At 48.0% G+C, this 14,059-nt stretch overlaps 1 long non-coding RNA gene across 1 annotated transcript; it reads left to right on the plus strand.

The window, feature by feature from the left end:
• Positions 1–215: 215 nt before the first annotated feature.
• On the plus strand, positions 216–7,871 carry LOC102007121. The gene is made up of 3 exons (XR_263825.2): positions 216–520; positions 5,602–5,739; positions 6,267–7,871. It is a non-coding gene; the product is annotated as an uncharacterized LOC102007121 (long non-coding RNA).
• The last annotated feature ends 6,188 nt before the right edge of the window (positions 7,872–14,059 follow it).

Below are 14,059 nucleotides of genomic sequence, written 5' to 3' on the forward strand. Positions count from 1 at the left end.
CAACACTTCGGGGTAGAGAGGCTGCCTCTCAGGCCCCGCCCCAGCTTACCTGTATCCCTCTCACCTGTGCCCTGCCCTCAGCCTAGCCGGGATCCAGCCTACCTGCGCCCTGAGCCAACCCACATGACCAGCCCACCTACGCCCAGCCCACAGGGGCCCCTCCCCGCAGCTCTTCTCACCTGCCCGGCCGGCGCTCGCGGCTGCTCCTCGCCGGCCCCTCAGCAGTGCCAACCGCCCCTCCGCGCCGCTGCCCCTGGGTCCGGCACCCGCCCTTTCCCGGGTAAGGATTTTTCCCCGCGTCCCGCCCCACAACTCCGGCGGCACAGAGGGTGGGCCGAGGAGGGGCACGCCCGGTTCGGTCCCGCCCGGGTCAGAAGGGTTCCGGAGGAGTCCTGCGCTGGCTTCCTTAGCCATCTGCGGAGGCTTCTCCCCAGCTCGCTGCTGGGGGACGCTCGGTCCTCGGAGCCCGCGGGCGTGCGCCGCGCTTCTGCTCCAACTTTCAGTCGGAGGACAGCAGAGGGTAAGAGGTCCGTGGGGCTTCGTAGGGAACCACCTGCACTTACACTTTTTCCCGATACAGCACGATCAAGTTAACCTAGATGCGAGGGATTTTTTCTACATACCTACATTCCTAAGTGGGGGAAAAACAAGATTTTATATATATATATATATATATAGAGAGAGAGAGAGAGAGGGAGGGAGAGACGGAGAGGGAGAGATGACAGTGATGGAGGAGACATTTCTGTTCTTCAGTCTGCGCTCTCTCCTCTATGCTCTCGGAGGGCTTGCACTGTCTGCTCGGGAAAGCAGGTGGGAATCCTCCAAATGCTCGTCCCGGCAGGCGCCGTGTTTTCCTGCAGAACCCCGCCAGGGAGATCTGGACTTCTGCACGAGCGCATGCATGCAGGGACACACACACACACACACACACACACACACACACACACACACACACACGGGAGCGTGGTTTCTGGGAGACTTCCCAGCGCCTTGTCTGACATCCTCAGCTCCTCCCATCTACCTGGTGCCAGCGCAGATGCTCCAACAAGGGCCCTGCGAGAGGCTGAGGCCCCTGAGCCTGGGATTCTGATCCTTTCCCAGGGTCTCACAGGAGGGAAGTCAGCTGATGGGAACCCCGAACCCTGCAAGAAAAGGTCCTTCCCTGTCGTGCAGGGCCTGCAGCCCCCACCTACCTGCCCCTCTGCACCTAGCAGAGCCTTGCCTCACAAAGCAAGCCCTACTTCTCACGCTGACCCTTAATCCTGGTCACTGGAGAGCCACAGAGTGTGTCCTGAGGCTCCGTGGGTTGACACAGCCAGGCAGAAACCTGATCAAAGGAGAAGTGACAACAGAGACGCAGATGAGCTCTGATCTGTGTATTCTTCCTGGTTCTGGATGTGCGGTGGAGGTGGGAAGCAATTCTAAGATCTGAGCAGCGATTTGCAGGCCCTTCCCTGATCAGCAGGGGCCGAGATTCAGAAAGGAAGACACCCAGGAAGCCAACCTAGCGGAAAGTCACTGTGAAGAGTCGAGGTCACTTTGAAACAGTGTCACTGATCTCCTGCATTGGCCATTGCTGCTTAAGGAGAAGAAAAAACAAAGATAGCTCAGATTCCTCCTGTGAGAGGTGAACCCTAAACAACAGTAGCATGCAGAGCAGTTGGTTCCAAAATCAGCAGCAGTTAGATATTCTCTCTTTTTTTTAATCACTGAGAAGACATATTTGATCCCCACTGGGTTCTTTACCGCTGACTTCACTGATGTACATGCATTCAAAGCCGTGATACCTCTAGGTGCTTTTTCTTCCATCACTTCTACAAGCAGTGGTTCTCTTCAGAGGAGTCCTTAAAGGAGCCAGAGGCTTCGCTTTGGTCTTGGTGGTACCTTGCTTCCGGCTAAAGTTTAAAACAATGGCGCTCAGGCTGAGTCAGGAAGGAATCTGAGGAGAGGGTGAGTTAGTGTCCTTTCCTCCCTTTCCTCTACAAGAGGAACTGCACGGGAGTTAATTACTGGGTCAGAGGTGACACCATTGTGTCAATTATGTTGAATCTGCAGAGCAGCCATGACTCCTGCAGAACAAAATAATTATTATAAGAATAGCAGTTGTACAGTTGTGAATACAGCCAATAATTCAGGGAATGGAAAGGGAAGGTAGAAGGTCTAGCAAGACCTCCAGAGATACTGGGCTGTGCATCAGGACACAGGAATCTCCAGGGCACACATTTCAGGGTGTATCCCAGAGAACTGTGGGAAGTTAGCACACCCAGCTACCAGAGTGGGTTAAGGGCAGGGTGATTCCCTGACAGTCACTCCTCTGTAGGTGCTGCTTTCTGGGTGTGCAGCCAAGCACCTAAGGGTGTGCTGGGGCTGCTGCTGGTCACAGGACGGGAAGTGGGATGAAGATTTGAGGACGTATCCCACAGAGAATGAGATTGCAAGTGGGGACATGTCTCAGTGTCTGTCATCATCTCTGCCCTCAGGAGTGAAGGCTGCTCCTTCACTCTGCTGCGGTGAGCTTGCACAGGGTCCTTTTCTACCAGGTCCAGCTGAACCCTTGCAGAGAAGGGGATTGTGGGAAATGCAGTCCCCTCTCCCGCCACTGACATAAACAGCCACCATTACCATGCAATCAAAACTGAGGGACATGAAAACTCCTGACACGTGAAGACCCCCTAAAAAGATGTCTGGCTTTTAAACAAATATGATCGGTATGTGATGAATTTTAATGATTAAATCACAGTGTGGAATAAGTCTACATTTCTGTACTTCTACTGAATTCTCAGAATGGTCTTTTAAGAGTCAAATGAGGTAAAAATTGATCAGTTCCAAAAGCACAGACCAGTGGCAGAGCACAGGCAGGGTACCAACCATCCAGCAAAATAAGTGTAGTGAGTAAATGAGAGGTTGGCTCCTGTAGGATGTCGAGGACCTTGTTTTCCATCAGGAAATATCTCTGCTGTCCCCTGTTGCCTTCTTGGGGACCTCTCACTTCATCTTTGTGAGATAGCTGGCTCTGCAAGCGTGTGACTCTCAGGGAGACAATAATTTGAAAAGATATGATTGTGTTGCCAACCGCCATGTGTTCAGCCTTAAAAAAAGAGCAGACATCGTAACTCTGCAGTGACCTGAGGGCGGGGTGAGAGCCGTCTGACAGATGCACCATTTTAGCTGCTCAAGGGGACCCAGGGTGGTCCTGTGTTTAAATCATACCAGAAGTCGTAACGTGGGGCCAAGTATGGCATTTCATGAGATAAGCAAAGTGAAAAACCATAGAACAGTCACAATTATTGGGATTCTTTCACTCAAAAACGTGGACATAATGGCTATAAAAATATCGAGAAGCCGGGAAATAGTCAAAAAAAAGACAGTTATTACTAGATGTGCAAATGGCAATATTTGGGCTTTTGAAAAAATGAGATGTGTTTTATTATACTATTCTTTAAAACAACAGTGAGAAGGGTTGGTTCTTATGTCTTTTTTTTATTAGCTGTCCAACACTGGTAAACACATATGATCCCTTTGGAGATCTCCTCACAATACCAAGACAGAATGCTATGACTACTACTTCCCAAAGCCATGAGCGCTCAGTGGCATAAATACATCACCCTTTAGGCCCAGTACAAAAAAACGCTCAGGAAATATTAGGCAGTGCTATCATTTCTCTAAGCACCGTTCTGCCTCATCCATTCTCTTCTTTTTTTTCTGGTCTTTTTGAGACAGGGTCTTACTATGCAGTTCAGGCTGGTCTTGAGCTCACTTTGTAGCCCAGACTGGCGTCGAATTTACAACAATCCTCCTGCCTCAGCCTCCAGAGTGCTGCTATTACAGGCTGCCCTACCACACCCAGCTCATTCTCTTCTTCAGAGGTGCAGAGGAACTGAGCACAAGCTCTATACCATCATGAGCATTTTCCTTAGATGTCAGAGGTGCACTCGGTAGGGTCCCCCTTGTCTTGGTCTTGTTCTCCGTCTGGGACACAGTACCCTACACCCACAATGTAAGGAGCAAAGAGTTATTTTGGGGCGTGATTTCACCACTTGCTGGCCATAGCTGTGTGGCTCCAGTGAAGAAACAGCACGGCAGAGGCAGACGGTGGAGGGAAAGCTGCCTACGGCATGGTAGCCAGGGGTCGGAGAGTGAAGGGAGGAATGGAGGAGGGATATTATTATGGTTTAGATCTAAACTGCACCCCTCCTCGGAATTCTCCTGTATGTGGAAAATCATTACATCTTGGGGACTCTGTACTATCCAGTGCACTAATCCACTGTTAAACCCACTGCTGCGTGTGCTGCGAGGAGGAGGTTGGATCTGCAAGAGCCCAATCACGGAGGGCAGCACCAGAAGGGTTCACCTCCCCGCTCAGCCGCTCCCTTCTTTCTCCGCCTTCTGGTCACCGTGCCTGGAGAGGCGCCCCTCGCCCACACCGTTCCACTGCGGCCTGCCTTCCTTAGAAAGTGCGCTCTACAGACTGAAAACATGAACCAAAAGAAATCTATTGTGGTGGACTGACAACTGGTGGTCAGCTTGTAACACCCAGCTGAACTGAGTAAGCGTGGTACTGGGTGTGGGAGGCCCACCTGAGGACTGTTGCCAGCAGCATAAGAGGCAGACCTGGAGAGGAAGAAGAGAGGCTGTTGGCAGCTGAGAGAGGTTGTTGGTAGCTGGTAGAAGCTGTAAGGAGCTGTTGGTTCTCTTGGAGGAGCTCGTCATGCTGGCTTTCCTGATGAACTTGGCTGTTTTCCTCCTCTGAGGAGCTTGGGACCTGGTTGGCACTGAGAATACCTTCGGTTCACTTTGGGCAAGCTCTGGTCCTCACTTTGAGCATCCCTGCCTGGCTCCAGCAGGGATGATGGTGGACTGCCAGTCTTCTGGAGAATCTTGTTGCATTGGATTTCCTGATGGGAACTCAGCTGTCCTGATCATCGGAGGAGCTCGGAACCTCACTGTTGCTGAGGATGCCTGTGGTCCTTTTCAGGGGAGCTCTGGTTCTTGCTTTCAGCATCAATTCCTGGCTACAGTTCAGACCCCTCAGCCTGCTAGCACAGATCCTTCATCCTGCTGGTACAGGCGTTCTAGATTCCACCACTGACCTTTGGACCTTCCCAGCACAGATTCGTTAAACAGGCCTGCATGAGACCTTGTCATGGGCTCTGGGCCCCCAGTTAGATTCATGGGAGGCGTTGTTATGGGCTCTAGATATTCAGCTGAACTCATGCAGGACATGATCACAGGATCCAGGCCCTCAGCTGAATTCCTGGTTTATAATATGTGGACAGATTCCCTGCACTCTCTTGGATATGTTTCTTTTGGTGACTATTATAAATAATCTTATAAAATGTGCCCTGTGTTATATTGTTCACCTTGCAATAAGCTCCAAACTACGACACCTCTCTTCCCTATACTGTGGGTATCAGATACTGTGTTTCAGGGATGTTCCAGAGACACACCCTTGTGGGGCCCCCCTCCAGTGACTGCCTCTTCTCACCGTACCCTCATACCCCCTCCTAATAGTACATCTAACTATGAGCTCATCAATGGCTGACTACTGACGACAGAACCCCTCATCCAATCACCACTCAAAGCCCACCTCCAAACCCACAGGGCTCTGGAGGCCACGGTAGATATAAACCAGAGCATCCATAGAAGAGACAACTGAGAAACAATGGATCAGAACAGAGGGGCAGAGAGCTGGACCTTCTTCCAACATGATGCAGAGCTGTTCCCATGACAGGAGAGATGGTAAGACAGGAGGCTGAGCAAAGCCCATCTCAGCCAGGTGGGCAGGGAATCCTCAAGCCAGAGTCCCCACTAGAAGACTCTTTGCTCAAGGAAAGGGGCCTGGCTCAGTCGTAGTCTGCAAGGAGACCCAGGAAAGACAGTCTCTGCAGACACATGGTGTGCACTAAAGAGGGCAGTGACCCAGGCTTAGGCTGAGGAGGTGACCTTGGCAGCTGACCTGAGCGGAGCATGTCCAGACCACACTGCTCAGCCACCGTACGCCTGTCCAGCAAGCAGCTTCTCTGGGGTCCTCAGGGCACCACGTCCCAAGATGAGTGACACAAACTGCTTCCCACTTCCGGGGAGGGCCTCAGGCTCTCAGTTCTCACCGTGTATCCCGACCGACCGACCTCCCTCTGTGCTCAGAAGGGGAGACCTTGTGGTCAGATCTGAGTCAGTATGCACTACCCAGTTAAAAATGGGGCCAGGAAGAGAAATGGGTGATTGTCCTAAGTCCCATGTGTACTTTTTCTTACCCTCATTTACAGGAGCAGCCTTGCCTCTTCCCACCAACCAGTCAGCTTCTTCCACCAGCATGACTTTTCTTACCTCATGGTCTGTGTACACAAAGGCCCCACAGTGATCTGGTGGCAGCTGCACCTTCTAGTTCCACGGAACACCTACTGCACTTGCTGGGCAGACATAGGAGGAAGTCGGGGCTGCAGACTGATACAAGCATGCTGAGACCCAGGAGTGTTAGCAGGGGGCATCTCTTCCGGCCACATGTCAGCGTCCTCTGTCCTGCTCAAGATCAGGACCAGATGAAGCGTTTACTTCTAACAAAGAGTGTTGCTGGGCCCATCTGATCTGGACACTCTGCAACTTTGATGAAGCCCAGCTGACATGGGAAGTCCCAGACACATAGATAGTCACCTCTTTCTGGTGGTTATGTGCTCCATATCTCCCCGGGCCCAATACAAGCTATGTCTTTACAACTGTCAGTGTGCTGCTTAGGCAACGTGGCTTTGTCTAGAATCCCAAGGGTGCATGTTCTGAGTATCCCACAGAGACTTCCATAAGCTTTGTGCTGCAACTTTATCCCCCCGACACCTGCTGCTCTACAGAGTCAGCCTGGTGCTTTCTCTCTGCCCACCAGCACTGATTGCACCCAACCCTGGCATACCTGCAGTGCCCTCTCCTGTCAGCCCTACCTGGTGCTGGCAGCTCTGCATGTCACAAGGCATGTGAGCTAGAGCAATACTCCCGAGTGTGAAATGCATTTCCCATGGACCCCAAGAACCCCGCTAGACGATGTGCTCTTCATCTACTGGGTTAGAAATGTGCTGTCAGTGCAGAGAAGGTGTCCTGCAAGCCCGTGACATCACTAAAGTGGGTCCCCACATCTTCACATCTGCTGGGGCAGAGAGGTCTCCTCAAGGATCCAGTACCCAATGTATCTTTTGCTCACCCTGTCCAGCTGCAATGATGCTGTCAGGGCAATGGGTTAATGACTGGCAGACACAAGGGTCCAGATATCCATGGTTTATGGAGCCTACTGACTGGGGCCAAGACCACGCTGTATGTGAGTGGATATGGTTGTTTATCTCACCCAAATATTTATGTGTGTGTTCATATGCATGTGCAGCCATGTGTGTATTTTAACCATCATGTAAAATCGACTGAAGATGTAACATCTGACACAGCAGGAGAATCCCTGCTTCCTTGGGGACTTGTAGCTTTACCTCTCTGTGTTGCCACGCTGCTTCCCAAACTGGTTGTACCATTGGGCAAGTTGCATCTGAGGTCAGAAGGCCTCTCAGCTTTCTGAAGCAAGAGGCCATCCCAGAAACTTGTCCTTGTTCAACTCATTTAGGGGTGACATAGTCCTGGCTTGATTTCACAGCCTCACAGTTGGTATTTTGTTTTGCAGAGAAATCCTCCTCTTTATGGCTCACCATTTAATTTCCCTGCTGTCAAGAGCCAGAATTAAGTTATTCCTCTTTTTAAAAGAATGATATAAGCAGGGAATAATGAATGCAAAATGCTGTAGTTAAACATCAGCAGACAAACTGATGGATCGGCTGTCACTTAGATTATGCTATAAATGGAAAGAAAGTGATATTTAATCATTTGCAAAAAATAAAAACAGTGGTGATGGATTTGGTGTACTTGGACTCTGAGTGACTCATTATGGCAAATTGTTATTTTCCAGTTAATAGAGGGAATAAAAAGGGCAAGGCAGGGGAATGTCATCGCTTTCAAGAGCACACCACGTCTCCTGAACTGTTTAAATGTATGAAACATTACCACCTAACCCATGTGAGCTGAATTGTTCTTCCCAAAATTCATGAGTTGAAGTCCTCACCATAAATGTCCAAGAATGGGATCGTCTCTGGAGATAGGCATCCACATTGGTAATTAAGGTAAATTAAGGTTGTTTTGGTGGCCCTAATCCAATCTACTTGGTGTCCTTGGAAGATGGGATTAAGACACACACACACACACACACACACACACACACACACACACACAGGGGCAGCCATGTGAGGACACCAGGACAGAACCCCATCCTCAAACCATGGAGAGGAGATTCTAAAGGAATCAACTTGTCCACAACTTGATCTTGGCCTTTGAACTTTTTGAGTGTGAGACAATAAATTTTCACTTCCCAAGCCCTACTCCACTCCCTACTGTAAGATACTTTGTTATGGCAGCCTGAGCAAGCAATTGCTGTCTCCTTAAAAATGCAAAGGAGCGTTAGCTGGCATTGGCTGGGAAGTGTGCACCAGTGCTTGTGTGTGTGCGCTGTTTTTATGGGGGGGGTGAATTTGTCTTGACCACTTATTGGCTATGTGTCCTCAAACAAGCTGCTTCAACTCCTGTGCCTCAGGGTCCTCGCCTGTAAAATAGAGCTAATATTGAACAAATCTCCAACAGCTTCTATGGCTGCCATAACTAATGACCACAGATGCTATGGCCTAAATCAACAGAAACTCACTGTGCAACTTCTGGAAGGAAGAAGCTTAACACTAGACTCACTATGTGGCAACAGAGGCAGTGATCTCTCCAAAGGCTCTGGGGGAGACTCTGCTCTTTACCTCTTCCTGCTTGCGATGACTTGGGTGTGTCTGGCTTTGTGGCCACACTGCCTCAGCTGCCCTACACTTCAAATCTCCCTTCCACTCTCCCTCTCTTCCAAGGACATTAGGGATAGCAACTAGGGCTGTACTGGTTTCTTGTCGCTGTGCACTAGTCAGTTTTCCTTTACTGTCACAGAATAAGTGAGACAGTCAACTTAAAGAAGAGATAAAGTTCACTGTATTTCAATGTGTTTGGAAGTTTCAGTCCATGGTCAGGTTGCCTTGTTGCTTGGGCCTGTGGTCAGGCAGCACATCATGGCAGGAACATGGTGAGGAAGAGGCGGCTCACATCATGGTAACCAGGAAGCAGAGAGGGAGAGAGAGGAGAGAGAGAGGAAGACTGGGGGAAGGAGAGAGAAAAGGAGAGACACAGAGTGAGAAGGACAGACGGAGAAGAAAGAAATAAAGGGAGAGGGAGAGAGAGAACAGTGATAAGTGACCGAGGCCCAATAATCTTTTTTGATTTAAGATCCAAAACCTCCCCCAGCCCCGTCTCCCAAGGCTGCCATGCCTTTTCCATAGTACCAAAGGTTGCAGATGATGCTTTCAATTCATGGGCCTTTGGGAGACATCCCACATCAGTCCACAACAAGCTGCCATGCAAACTGCCAGAAACTCAGTAGTGTGAAACAAGATAAATTCATTCCCTCACAGCTCCGGAGTGCACCAGTGTGTGACCAGGATGCTGCTAGGATTCTAGCCCCTTCGTGGTAATCCCAGATGAAACCATCCCCAGGCACTTCACTTATTTACATCTATGAAAACCCTAAAGAAAGTCACTGTCACTGGTTTCTGGAAATGGCTGGGGAATCACTGTCAGCCTGTCGTGTTACCTAATAGAGCTTTGTGGAGATTCAGCTATTTTATCTGTTCACAATAGTGCCTGGGACAGAGTAAGTGACTGAATAAGTATCAACTGAATCAATATCGTTATAATCCACCTCTCTACCCAAAGAGGGAGGGGACAGGGAATGATGGGGTTTAAGCTAAATTAGAAACCCCTTTTTGTAACAAGGAATACCATTCCTGACATGCCAATAAAAGTTTTTCCTGTTGAAGGAGTAATTACTCAGTTGTTAGACATGCACTGTGGTGACAAACACACAGCAAACACATGATGATAACTGAAGAGGCTTGGCTTTGAACAGAGATTCTCTCTAGAGGTGAGTAGGGTGACTTCTGCTCTTGTAAAAATGCATGGTGTGTTATGCTGGCAGCCAGGCTCTCTCACTGAAGGTGTTTGCTGATTCACCGCTGCATTTGAGTCTTCCAAAGAAAGGGTCAGAAAAGGCCTCACTGCTTGGGTGCGGTGGGAACGACCTTCCTAAGAGACAGATGTGTGGCCTGGGGCTTGAAGGCAGAGAGCTAAATCTAGTGGTTGCTCTTGCTTCTCCACTCAATTGTATGGATTTACTCAGCAAACAGACTCTCATCTGCTTCTGTAAAATTGCGATTTGGTTGCTGAATCACCATGGACACTAAATTAATTAATACATGAAAACAAAATGAGTCTTTGTAAATGTTGTTCTTTCTTTAATGTTACTACATACTGACACATTAAAATTTTATCTGTTTATGGGGTACAAAGTGAGGCTATGTGAATACAATGAGGAATGTGGGATGAGCGTGTATTTATCATTTTTTCCTCCTGCATAACTGAAACATCAGATTCATTGGCCAACACCTCCCTGCCCCACACTTTGGTAACCAGGATCCTACTCTGTTTCTATGACTTTGGCTGTGACCCAGTTAAGGAATCATCTTCAGTGTCTGTCAGTGAAGGAATAAAGAAAATGTTGCATATATGCACGTGTAATATATTCCGAATTATAAAACAGAGAGCTTCTGTCATAGCAACAGGATTGAACCTGGAAGATGATACCCTAAGCAAGCACAGACAGAGAAGCATTGCACGTTCCAACATGTACATGGAATCTAAAATACATAGCCCTTAATGGTTTCTGCCCTCAGCTGAAACTTACCCTAAAGACTTTAAAGGTCCTTGAATCCACATATAGCCTTTTGTTTTTATTTTCAGTGTCTTCCTCCACCATGAAGGCAAAACTGATTGTTCCACCTGAAGACATAAAATTAGGTGAATGGAAATAGAACCTCAAAGAGAATTTCAAGCTGTATTTCGTTGCTTTTCTCAGAAAGCCCTTTGAAGTATTGTTTTGCGTGCTCCAAAAGTAGCAGGAAATAAAAGCCTTGTCAAAGGTTCAGCTCATAGGCAAAGGGCCTGAAGTGAGCAAACTCCTCAATAAGTTCAGAGGGAAGTGAAGGCCAGGGGTCTGCTGAGGTACTTCAGTTCACCAGAGTGGAGGCCCTGAAGGTGCTTCTTCATGGGGCCTGAAGATCACACGTAAAAGCACACACACACTCTTGTCTTGCTCCCAGAGTGTTGTTTGTGAAAAATGGAAGTGCACAATTTTGCACAACATCTATAATTTAAGATGTGACAAATGCTGAGTGGACAAAATGAAGCAGTTCGAAGAGGAGGTACTGGCTGCTCACCTGCGTTTGGGAAGTCTTTGCCCCTGCCCAGCCCCTGTGCATCCCGAACTAGTAGGTAGTGTAGCTGTTCACCTTGCCAGAAAGAGGCCGGTCCTTTGTCTTGTGCTTTAGGGAGGTAATCTGAGTCACACCTGATAGAGTGTCTTTGCTCCGGACAGCAGCTAGTCATATAGTATTTTATGGTGGATCCAACAACATGTGACAGTTCTAGGGTGGAGACCCATCATGCAGAAAGACAAACCATGTGATTAGTGTAAGGTTTTTGGTCACATGGTAGCAGCCAAAATGGCCACTCAATCCTGACTGTGTAATGAAACCACAGTATAAACTCCAAATATTGAGGGCCCATGAGCTGTTGCTCTTGTAACACTCTTCATATTGTCACACATTGATGGTGTTATGGCAAAACTGGGGCTGTATTCTGCAAGAGACCAAAGAACTTTATGAGAACAGACAAAGTTTAAATTTAGACAGGTCACCTCTCATCCCAACTTGCAAGTCAGGGAAGTGGGCATGGACCTGCCTTTGTTCCTAGCTTATATACATTTCTGGTTTCCATGGTAATGGATTGGAATGTTGTAGCCCTATCCACGTGTTGTTTTCCTTGTGCCACATAACTGGGTCAGGCTCCAGTCATGAGCACAACCACAATGATACATACTTTCTGTACTCTATTTTATATGTCCCCCTTTAGATAACCATACATTTCCTTTATGGTTACAATGTTCATCTAGGGACAGAGAAAGGATGAAACAACCCAGGCAAGGCCATAGGTAGTTATCTAGGCTCTGGTGTTCTTTGTCTTCGGAGAAGCATTCCAAGGCTAAGTCAGGACTGCAAAGTTAACTCTTTACAACCCCTCCGAGATGCTTCTCAAGACACATTTTGAGATTTGTGTTAAGACTAGAGTTATTCTATCTTAAAATGATATGCTAAGAGTCTCCGTCCCCTACAGTGGAGGAGTCAAGTGTTGTGGATCCCCTGGAGAAGACAGTGGGATCATGCTAGGGACTCTCCGAGGATCTCTCCTAACCATGTCTTCCTAGACTGTTTTTGACTTTTGTTCCCATTGCAACAATGAAAAGAGCCTCAGGGAGTGTTTGGATTCTCCAAGCCAATTAGTGAGTCTGAGGATGGCTTGGAGAACTTCCCAAACTCGCAGTTAGTGTCAGAAGTGAAAGTGGTCAGTTCTGCATGCCCCTCAAATTTCAATTTTGGCTCTAAATTGGTGCTCAACTCTAGACATGAGCCAAGTGGTGGGTGCAGCTCTTCAGTTTCTCTTTATTCTAAGACACATTCATCCATATGTGGATAGCTGTGTTCTTCCTGAAGGTAGAAGTGGATGTTCATGGTTTAGAGATGATGCCCAAAGAGTCCCACACCGAGGGCACTTTCCTTGTTTATTCTGTGGATGAGTTCCTAACTGCAAGGGCTGTTAGAAGGGGGACCAGCTGAGAGAATTAGGTTACTGAGATCATTCCTTTGAAGGCTATATCCTGCTGTGTCTTTCTCCCTCTCCTCCTCTCTCTCTCCCTCTCCCTCTCCCCCAGTCTCTCTCCCCCTCCCTCTCCCCCTTCCCTTTCCTTTCCCCTCCCCCTCCCATCCCCTCTCTCTCCTCTTCTAGTTGTCAGTAGGTGAGCAGCATTGCCCTACCAGGTCCTTTTGCCTTTAGGTTTCTGCCTTGTAGCCAGCTACTCATGCTTTAAAATTTCTGAGACCATGAGCCAAAACAGATCTCTCTTCCTTTAATTTGTGCATATTATACCAGGTAGTTTGTTCCAGCCACAGAAAAATTAATAACACAGTGGGATTTGATTGATTTTCCTTGTACTTGTACACAGTGGGGCAATCAGGTATGCAGCTGAGCACTGTCACCCACGGTCAGCTCTTGTGGGGCAGGGACTGGTTGGTGTTCAGCTCTGTGAGTGGGGCATTTACAAAGCTTTCATTGGCTGTAAACTTCTTCTGGTGCAGCATGAGATTGTGAAATTCTCTCATTCTTTGTGAGCTCCGGCTAAGCCAGAGAACTTCCTGGGGTTGGAGAGGGAGGGCTATGTGCTGATTTGGTCTCTTTTGTGATTAAATGTGAGTCTCTTGGAAGCTTTAAGTGGCAGATTTTATAGGGTTTATGCAGGGAAGAGCTGACTTGGCATTCCTCCAGGGAGGTTTTAGAGAGATGGGGAATGCCACCTTCTCTGGGTATTTTTCCACTCAGTGTTTGGGTAATTGTTTTTTCTTAACATTGAGAGTAGATTTATTTCAAATGTAAACGGAAATAAATTATGATTAAGGATTTGCAATTAAAGCACATTTATCACTAAGGTGGTTATATCCTTCATTGTGAGCAGATGCCACTGAAGTGTAATATACCACTGGAGCTGCAAGGGAAATATCTATCATCTCTTGATAATGGTTGTCTTTATTCCATTTGTTTTCTCCGGTGCATCAGTGACAACAAAATAGAAGACAATCATGCACTGTGAAATTGAGCTGAATTGAGAAGAGCGGGGTTCATGAAATGCATTTCCCCCTGAGGAAATGTACTGAGGTTGGCTTTTCACCAGTTGGGAAACTTTCCTCTATTTGCAGTGATTACTGGTGGTGAAAAAGGTTTGCTATACTTTCACTACCTGTTCCTTAAAAGAAGAGGTTAGGTGATTGCATACATAAGTCTTGGATCTACATCA

This window comes from Chinchilla lanigera, unplaced genomic scaffold (assembly GCF_000276665.1).
Source record: "Chinchilla lanigera isolate Chin_1 unplaced genomic scaffold, ChiLan1.0 scaffold00081, whole genome shotgun sequence".
Lineage (NCBI taxonomy): Eukaryota > Metazoa > Chordata > Mammalia > Rodentia > Chinchillidae > Chinchilla > Chinchilla lanigera.